This window comes from Gracilinanus agilis, chromosome 1 (assembly GCF_016433145.1).
Source record: "Gracilinanus agilis isolate LMUSP501 chromosome 1, AgileGrace, whole genome shotgun sequence".
In the NCBI taxonomy this organism is placed as follows: domain Eukaryota; kingdom Metazoa; phylum Chordata; class Mammalia; order Didelphimorphia; family Didelphidae; genus Gracilinanus; species Gracilinanus agilis.
The window spans coordinates 275,011,850-275,020,633 of NC_058130.1; positions in this window are offsets into that span (position 1 = coordinate 275,011,850).

Sequence of the window (8,784 nt, forward strand, 5' to 3'; positions counted from 1 at the left end):
TGACAAAATACAACACCTATTTCTATTGAAAACACTAGAAAGTATAGGAATAAAAGGGGCTTCCTCAAAATAAAAAGCAGTATTTATTTAAAACCATCAGCAAGTATCTGCAAAGGGGATAAATTAGATGGCTTTCCAATATGATCAGAAGTGAAGCAAGGATGCTTATTATCACCTCTTTAATATTATACTAGAAATGCTAGCAGTAGTAATTAGAAAAGAAAAAAAAACTGAAGGTATAAAAGTAGGCAATGAGGAATCTAAACTATAACTCTTTGCAGATGATATGATAGTATACACAGTAAACCCACATAAATCATTAGTATTTCTTTGTTTTTAAGCCCTTGTATTTCGGTGTATTGTCTCATAGGTGAAAGAATGGTAAGGGTGGGCAATGGGGGTCAAGTGACTTGCCCAGGGTCACACAGCTGGGAAGTGGCTGAGGCCGGGTTTGAACCTAGGACCTCCTGATCATTAGTATTTCTATATATTTCCAACAAAAATCAGCAACATGTTAGAAAGAGAAACTCCATTTAAAATTACTCTAGACAATATAAAATATTTGGGACTCTATTTGCCAAGCCAAACTCAGGTATTATATGAACACAAACTACAAGACATGTTTCACACAAATAAAACTAGATCTAAGTAATTGGTAAAACATTTATAATTCATAGGTAGGATGAGCTAAAAATAAAAATGACAATCCTACCTATATTAATCTACTTATTCAGGGCTGTACTTCATTTTGATGAACAAAAGTTCAAGAATATCAGTGAAACTTAAAAAAATGTGAAGGATGGAAGTCTAGCAGTAACAGATATGTACTATAAAACAGTGATCATCTAAACAGTACAATACTGGCTAAGAGTTAGAAGAGTTGGTCAATGGAATAGACTAGGGGTAAATTATCTCAGCAAACTAGTATTTGATAAACCCCAAGATCCCAGCTTTTGGGACAAGACCCCATTATTTGTAAAAAATTGCTGGGAATGGAAAACATTATGGGCGAAATTATGTTTAGATCAACATCTCATACCCTATACCAAAATAAATTTAAAATAGGTAAATGACTTAAATACAAAGAATGAAATAATAAATAAATTAGGTGAACATAGAATAGCATACCTGTCAGATCTATGGGTAAGGAAAGAATTTAAGACCAAGCAAGAGATAGAGAACATTACAAAATGTAAATGAATAATTTTGATTATATTATATTAAAAAGGTTTTTTTGTACAAATAAAACCAATGCAACCAAAATTAGAAAGGAAGCAATGAATAGGGGGAAAATTTTATATAAAAATCTCTAACAAAGGTTTTTTTTTATTTATAAATAACATTTATAAGGAACCAAGTCAAATGTACAAGGAAATCAAGCCATTCCCCAATTGAAAAATGATCAAGGGATATAAATAGGCAGTTTTCAGATGAAGACATCAAAACTATCAATAATTACATGAATGAGTGTTGTAATTCCCTCCTGGTTGGAGAAATGTAAATCAAAACCACTCTGAGATATCATCTCACACCTAGTAGATTGGCCAATATGACAGTAAAAGAAAAAAAAATTTCAGGGGATGATGCAAAATTGAGACACTAATGCATTGCAGGTAGAGTTGTGAATTGATCTAACCTTTCTGGAAAGTGATTTGGAATTATGCCCAAAGAGCTTTAAAAGAATGAATGCCTTTTAATCCAGCATTACCATTAATAGGTTTGTATTCCAAAGAGTTAATAAAATAGGGTTATACAAAAATACTAATAGTTATGTTCTTTGTGATGGCAAAAACTTGGAAAATGAGAGATATCCCTCATTTTAGGAGTTGCTGAACAAATCTTGGTATATGTTAATCATTGTCTACTATTGTGCTATAAGCAATGATGAACTGCTTGATTTCTAGATGAACTGGATAAATCTCCATGAACTGATGTGGAGTGAAATGAGCAGAGCCAAAAGAATATTATACACAGAAACAGAAACATTATGGAAAGATAAAATTTAACTGAGTTTGCTACTAGTCATGTAACCATGGAAAAATATTTAAAAACAAAGACATTATGATAAAAAATAAAATAAAATAAATTACAAATTAACCAAAAATCCCTTTCCATTTCTCTCAGTACAATCCTCTTTTTTTGCTCCTTGATTTTTTTGCATATCATACTAAAAAGCTTTCTTTATTATCCTTTGTCTATGTATATGGCTAACTACTATGATAATGAAAAAGATTAGGAGCAATAAATATCATCTTTCTTTTTTTTAAACCTTAACTTCTGTGTATTGGCTCATAGGTGGAAGAATGGAAAGGGTGGGCAATGGGGGTCAAGTAACTTTCCCAGGGTCACAAAGCTGGGAAGTGTCTGAGGCTGGATTTGAACCTAGGACCTCCCGTCTCTAGGCCTGACTCTCAATCCACTGAGCTACCCCACTCTCCCCCAAATATCATCTTTCTAATAAAGATTATAAACAATTCAACTTTATCTAGTCCCTCATTTTTCCCTCTCATTTATCCTTTTGTGCTCTTTAATTTTGTATTTGGATATCAAAATTTCTCTTTATGTCTTTTCTTCTGCAATACTTGGACATCTTATTTTTTATTAAATGACCCTATTTTCCTCCTGAAAAATTTTGTCAGTTTTTATGAGTAGGTGTTTCTTGGTTATAAACCCAATTCTCTTGCCTTCTGAAATATTATATACCAGGCCATTTGATTTTTAAGGGTGGAAGCTACCAAATCCTGTGTAATCCTCAGTGGGCAGTTTTCTTTGATAATTTCTTACAATATGACATGTATACTTTTTTTTAATCATGACTTTCTGGTAGTCCAATAATTTTTAGATTATATCTCTTAGATTTATTGTCTAGGTCAGCTGTTTTTTTTCAGTGAAATTTTTATTTTCTTTAATTTTTTTCATTCTTTAAATTTTGTTGTATTTTTCTTAACATCTCATGAAATGAAAATGTCTCATTAGCTTATATTTTCCCAATTCTAATTTTTAAATAATAATTTTCTTCCATGATCTTTTGATCATCCATTTCCATTTGGTTAATTCTACTTTTCATGATGCTCCTTTGGCTTTTTTAACCCTTTCCCAGTAAGTTAATTCTGTTTTTAAAATATTCTCTTCTTCATTAAATTGTACTTCTTTTTCCATTTGATCAATTTTCTTTTTGCATTACTTTCATTTCTTCTTTCCGTTTTTTGTTTTTGAATTTCTTTTTGAGTTCTTCTAGCACCTGAGATGAATTTCCATTTTTCTTTGAAGTTTTCCATGTGATTGCTTTGATCTTACTGTCCCTACAGAATTTGTACCTTTCTCTTTTTTTGTCTCCATAGAAATTTTCTAGAGTTAGGTGTTTCTTTTGCTGTATGCTCCTTTTCCCGTGACATTTTATTTTGCTTTTGGCCTAAGAGTTCTAAAAACTGTTGATTCTATCTGCTGATGGTTTGCAGGACTCAGCACTGTGAACCATTTTGCCCTGTGGCTAGGGGCTTCACTGCAGGCTTGAAAGGGCCAAGTGCTACAGATTTCAGGGCCTAAATTTTGGCTGGAGCCAGGTTTGGGACTTCAAATGATGGGCATGGGGTACTCTGCTGTTGGCTTAGGCAACAACTCCTGAAGTTTGCCTATGTTCAGGCTCATATCCTGGCACGATAGGTGAGGGGTGGTCTGTCTGCATTCCTCTGTGCACTGTTTTACTTCTGGTTTCCCCCCTTATCCCATGAAAATCATTGATCTCTGCCAATCTTTTAATTTTTTTTTTCAATAGATCCCCCTCAAAATCTTCTTGCTAGTTCTGTGACTCCAGTCATTTTTGAGGATCTATTTAAAAGATGGTTTAGAGAATTTTCAGAGTGGTTCTAGCTTTCAATATTACTAAACTGCCATCTTAGCTCCCTGCTCCATCACACCCCCTCCCTTTCTTTCAGTGACTGTTACAATAAGGGATGGTCTTTTAGAAAATTTATTTCAGTTACCACTTCTGTCAGTTAAAAGAAAATTACAGTTCTAGTGAATATGAACAGTAGGTGATTAATAAACAATAAATAATTCTATATTTTAGACTTTGTTCATGTACCACCCACTTCTGATTCATTTCACTCTCTCCCAGAATAGTTCTTAACTTGCTTTCTGCCAATCTTGTCTATTACTTCTTTCATGACTGTGTTCTACACAGATAGAAAGTCAACTTCTTGGTAATTCTGATGACCAGTCTTGTCCCCAAAGAAGAAGTGATTAAAATGTTTCATCTTTTTTTCAGTATAGAGGTATAGGGCTGGGCAATATTACATACTCTGTCAAACATCTATCAATTTCTCTTAATTCTTTTGCTTTGTTACAAAAGTTTGCCCAAATGTTGGTGAAGTTCTGTGAAAGAATAGGCTACATCTGTAAATTACTCTGGTTTAAAAACAAAAGATATCATGAAGACATTTTTGAAGAGTTTATATCCAAAACCACTTCCTCTAAAAGCCCTTTGTGACTATCTCCATCAGAGCTTGAGCTCTTCCTAACTTCACATTTTCTGAGTGTGTTTAAATTTTCTATTGTTTTAAACAGGCTGTGGGAATATTGTGTAGACAAAATGAAGGATAAATATACATGATGTCTTATGAAACAAATATAAGAAATGATTCAGAGAATAATTCAGAGCAGCTTCCAAATAGGTTGAGAAATTCTTTCAACATTTAAATTGAGTGTTTCTGTTTAAGAGGACTACATTAATCAGGCCATATAAGTTCTATCTTATGTATTAAAATATTAGTCATGTATATATTTTGTATTTATGCATTTTGTTTTCATGTTCTCATTTTGTGACTTGTATCTTAGACTAGATTTTGAAGTTATCAAGCAGAGGAACTATAAAACTTGTTCCTTGCTTTACCCTCCCACACTATCTCTAGCACAATGTTGTGCATTCAGTAAATGACTCTTGAATGAATGGATGGAAGGAAGAATAGATTAATTGATTGATTCATTGATTTTCCAGTATGTTTTTAAAAGATTCATGACCTATTCATCACTGTGGTGCTGAAATTCATTAAGCAATTAATGCTTAATTAAGGCTAATTGAACTTAGACTCCTGATAATTTGTAATCAAATACTTAACTGTTTCACTAGTAATTCTGTTGAAAATAAGGTGTTTGGACCATTTACCTTTGATCAAGAAAATGTGGATAATTGTATCTTCTAAATTGAACTTGTCACTGTATTTTATCAGTGTTGTCTTTCACAAAGACACTTAACCTTGGGAAAGCTACTTATTTTTTCTGAAATTCATGTTCTTCATATTTAAAATTGGAACAATAATAATAGCATTTATCCCCAAGTCTATTGAAATGATCAAATAAGATACCTTAAGAGCTTTGTTCAAGAAAATAGGTAATATTTGTTAGCATTGACCCAATTTAGAATTACCAATTTAGTTTTGCTTTTAAAATAATTTATTTATCTGTCTATATCATAATAAACGATACTGACTAATAATTAAACAAACTACCCCATGGTAAATTAAAGCAGCTTTGTTTATACTTGGCATATAACCACCATTTTATTAGAGATAATAGGGCACTTGGATATATTTTATAACTTTTCAAAAAAATATTTATATATTTCAACTTCAAATTGTGGTGACTTGTGTAACTCCTTTATAAGGTTGCCTTACTGTGCATATATGCACATAGAACAAATTTGTGAATAAATCTATTAGCATCTAAGAGCCTCAATTTCTTCTTCTTTGGAATAAGGATTATAATTTTTTACCACCTACTCTTCCTGAATATTATGAAGGAAAACCTTTGAAAAAGTTAATTCATTTATTAATCAATCAGAAAACATTTATTAAAATATGTTTGTGTGCCTAGAGAGCTGGTCTAAGTGTTAAGAATGCCTGGGTTCAAGTTTTGCCTCTGGCACATAGTAGCTTTTTGACTCTGGGAAAATCTTTTGAGATTTTGAATCTACCCAAGCCCTTCTTCAAGACTTTGAACTACAGAGAAGGTGCCAGTTGTTTGGGGTTTTTTTAAGTGTTCTTAGACCTGAATTTTTTAAGCTTGTTCTGCTGTATTCTGAAGAATGTTGACTTCTCTATTTAATTCCTAATGAAGTTTAGTGAAGACTTTTTTGTCACAAATTACATTTTCCTTTGCTAATTATTGTGAATATACTTTCTTCTAGCTAAGTTGCTTTGTACATACACTGTAATCTTTCCAGTTTCTTTAGAAAGTTTTTATGTCAAAAACTAATGTTACCTTGATTCTTTGATGACTATCGAATTGTTTCCTGATAATCAGTAGCATTGACAAAATATTGGGAGAAAACTATACGATAAACTAAGTTTATCAAAGAAATTTTTATATTCTTTCATTCATTCATTCTATTTTATAATGCTGTTTTTTTTTCCTTAAAATTCTGGTTAAAGTTAGGTTGTTGTGCTTAGCTAAATAGCAATGGGTAGAAATGAACAACATTATTATTATACTTTACCATGATTATAATTTATCACCATCTGCTGTTTCACTTAAATTTTCTGTGACCATAATGAGTACATAATGCCATGTTGATGAATGTCTACAAATTACTCTTTCAAAACTTACTGACAGTTTGCTAGCCAATACAACACAAAAATGAGGCCCAGAATATGTTGTGGCAAAGGGCTAAAATGTATTGGGCATGATCTTAGGGAAGTCCTACATAAAAAAGTTGATGAAGTCCATGAGTTTTATGTAAATTGGGTGCCAAATTGGTAATGAACACTCCTTGAATATAGTAAATCAGTTATTTGGGGTATGTCAACACAACTGCAAATAAATTCATTAGTACAGGATACATGACTGAGTACGAATTGTCTGAAATGATGACAAGCACTACTCCCTTACTCTGCTACTGTTTCCACATTTGTTTAATGTATTTGGTTCCTGCTAATTGGACAAGATACTTTTCTAAATAAATGGCTTCTAATGAGATGCTAACGAGTAACTATTTGAACTTCTTAAGACATTCTGTTAGACAATTCTTAAGCAATTAATCATTTTTATGAATGCATTATAGGTCTTATGGTTAAAGTGCCAACATGAAATGTCACAAAGGAGCTGAGGTCTTCCACATAAACCAATACATATCTGAAAAGGCCCCCAAAAGACAAATGATAGAAAAAACTGAAATGAAATGGAAATGGGCTCCTCTTTCCATTCCAGAACTATATAGAAAGGTCCATGAAAAAGGAGAGAAGACAATGTAAGCACCTAGAATTGGACCTGAAGTCATTCTCTGAATATCAATGTCACAAAGTGACAAGTACTCCTATAATCAAAGTCTTAAAGCCAAATTCTTATACTAAAAAAAGAAAAATGGGAAAATTATCCAGCCATAATAATTTCCTGTGCATGTTAAAACTTGAAATATTAAAAGATGAAAAGAAACTTTAAATAACAGAGATTCGTGACTTCATATGGAGTTCTCTTTCTTTTTTCTTTGAATAGGGAAAAGTTCATTTTTTAAATGTTTTTCAAATTGCTAAAAATAGAATGGATTATTAAAATACATAATGACATATTTAATTGTCATGCAGACCCTAACTCTTTACCTTCTACTGGTTTCTCTTGAGGACAGGAACTATTCTGCTATCATCTTTATATAGCCAATACAGCACAATGATTTGTACACAGTGAGAATTTCATAAATTTTTATTGAATTGAGATGATTATTTAGGGGCAAATATTTTGTAAATGTTCTGTTTTAGAAATCTAGTCAGGCTATATCTACACTACCATTGTGCTATTTCTATTTATTTCAATATTTAATGCATCCATGATTTCATTCTTGTGGGCAATTTTTCCTCTGTTGCTACATCAGAAAACCTCTATGTAAATGATTTAATGAGTTTTTGTGACCAGACAGCTTTATGGGTTCTATCAAAATCAGATAACAGTAACCCACTGAGTCTCAATTTTTCCTATTAGTCATATGGAAAATCTGCTGATATGTTAAAAATGTAGTATAGAAAGATGAATAAGTATCAGCCAAAATGCTGTATTTAGTAATGTAGCATGGACACTTAGAACAATCTCTATAAATCCTGTCTAGGAAAAAAATGTAATGAGCATAAGAAGCAAACATCAAAATGCCAAAAAGTAAGTGTGTATACAAATGTGCTGTCTTTTATATTTAAGATGATACCATGAGTTGGGTAATGACATTGTTATTATTTTTAGGAGATGGTGATGATTTTCTATTGATATTTCTGGTCCTTTTCATAACCAGAAATGTTATCTAGTTAAAGATGCCCAGGTGGAAAGTTGACAATAGCCGTTCTATATTAAAACAAAACAAATCATCTTGACTAAAGTTGAAGATGTAATCAATGAATGTTATACCTAAGTGGGATTATAGTTTCTAGTCTGGACCCTCTTTTTCAGAAGAGAAAAATGAGGATGTGGGTACTGATATAAATTTACAAAGACAACTTAGCTAATTAAGTGGCAGAGACAGTATTCAAACACTGGTGTCTTGATTTGAGTTGTCTTCCTTTTACAACCAAAATGTTTGGAGATAGATATATAGATATAGATATAGATATAGATAGAGATAGAGATAGAGATAGAGATAGATATAGAGATAGAGATAGAGATAGAGATAGAGATAGAGATAGGTATAGGTATAGGTAGAGATAGAGATAGATCGATAGAGATAGAGATAGAGATAGAGATAGAGATAGGGATAGGGATAGGGATAGAGATAGAGATAGAGATAGAGATAGAGATAGAGATAGAGATAGA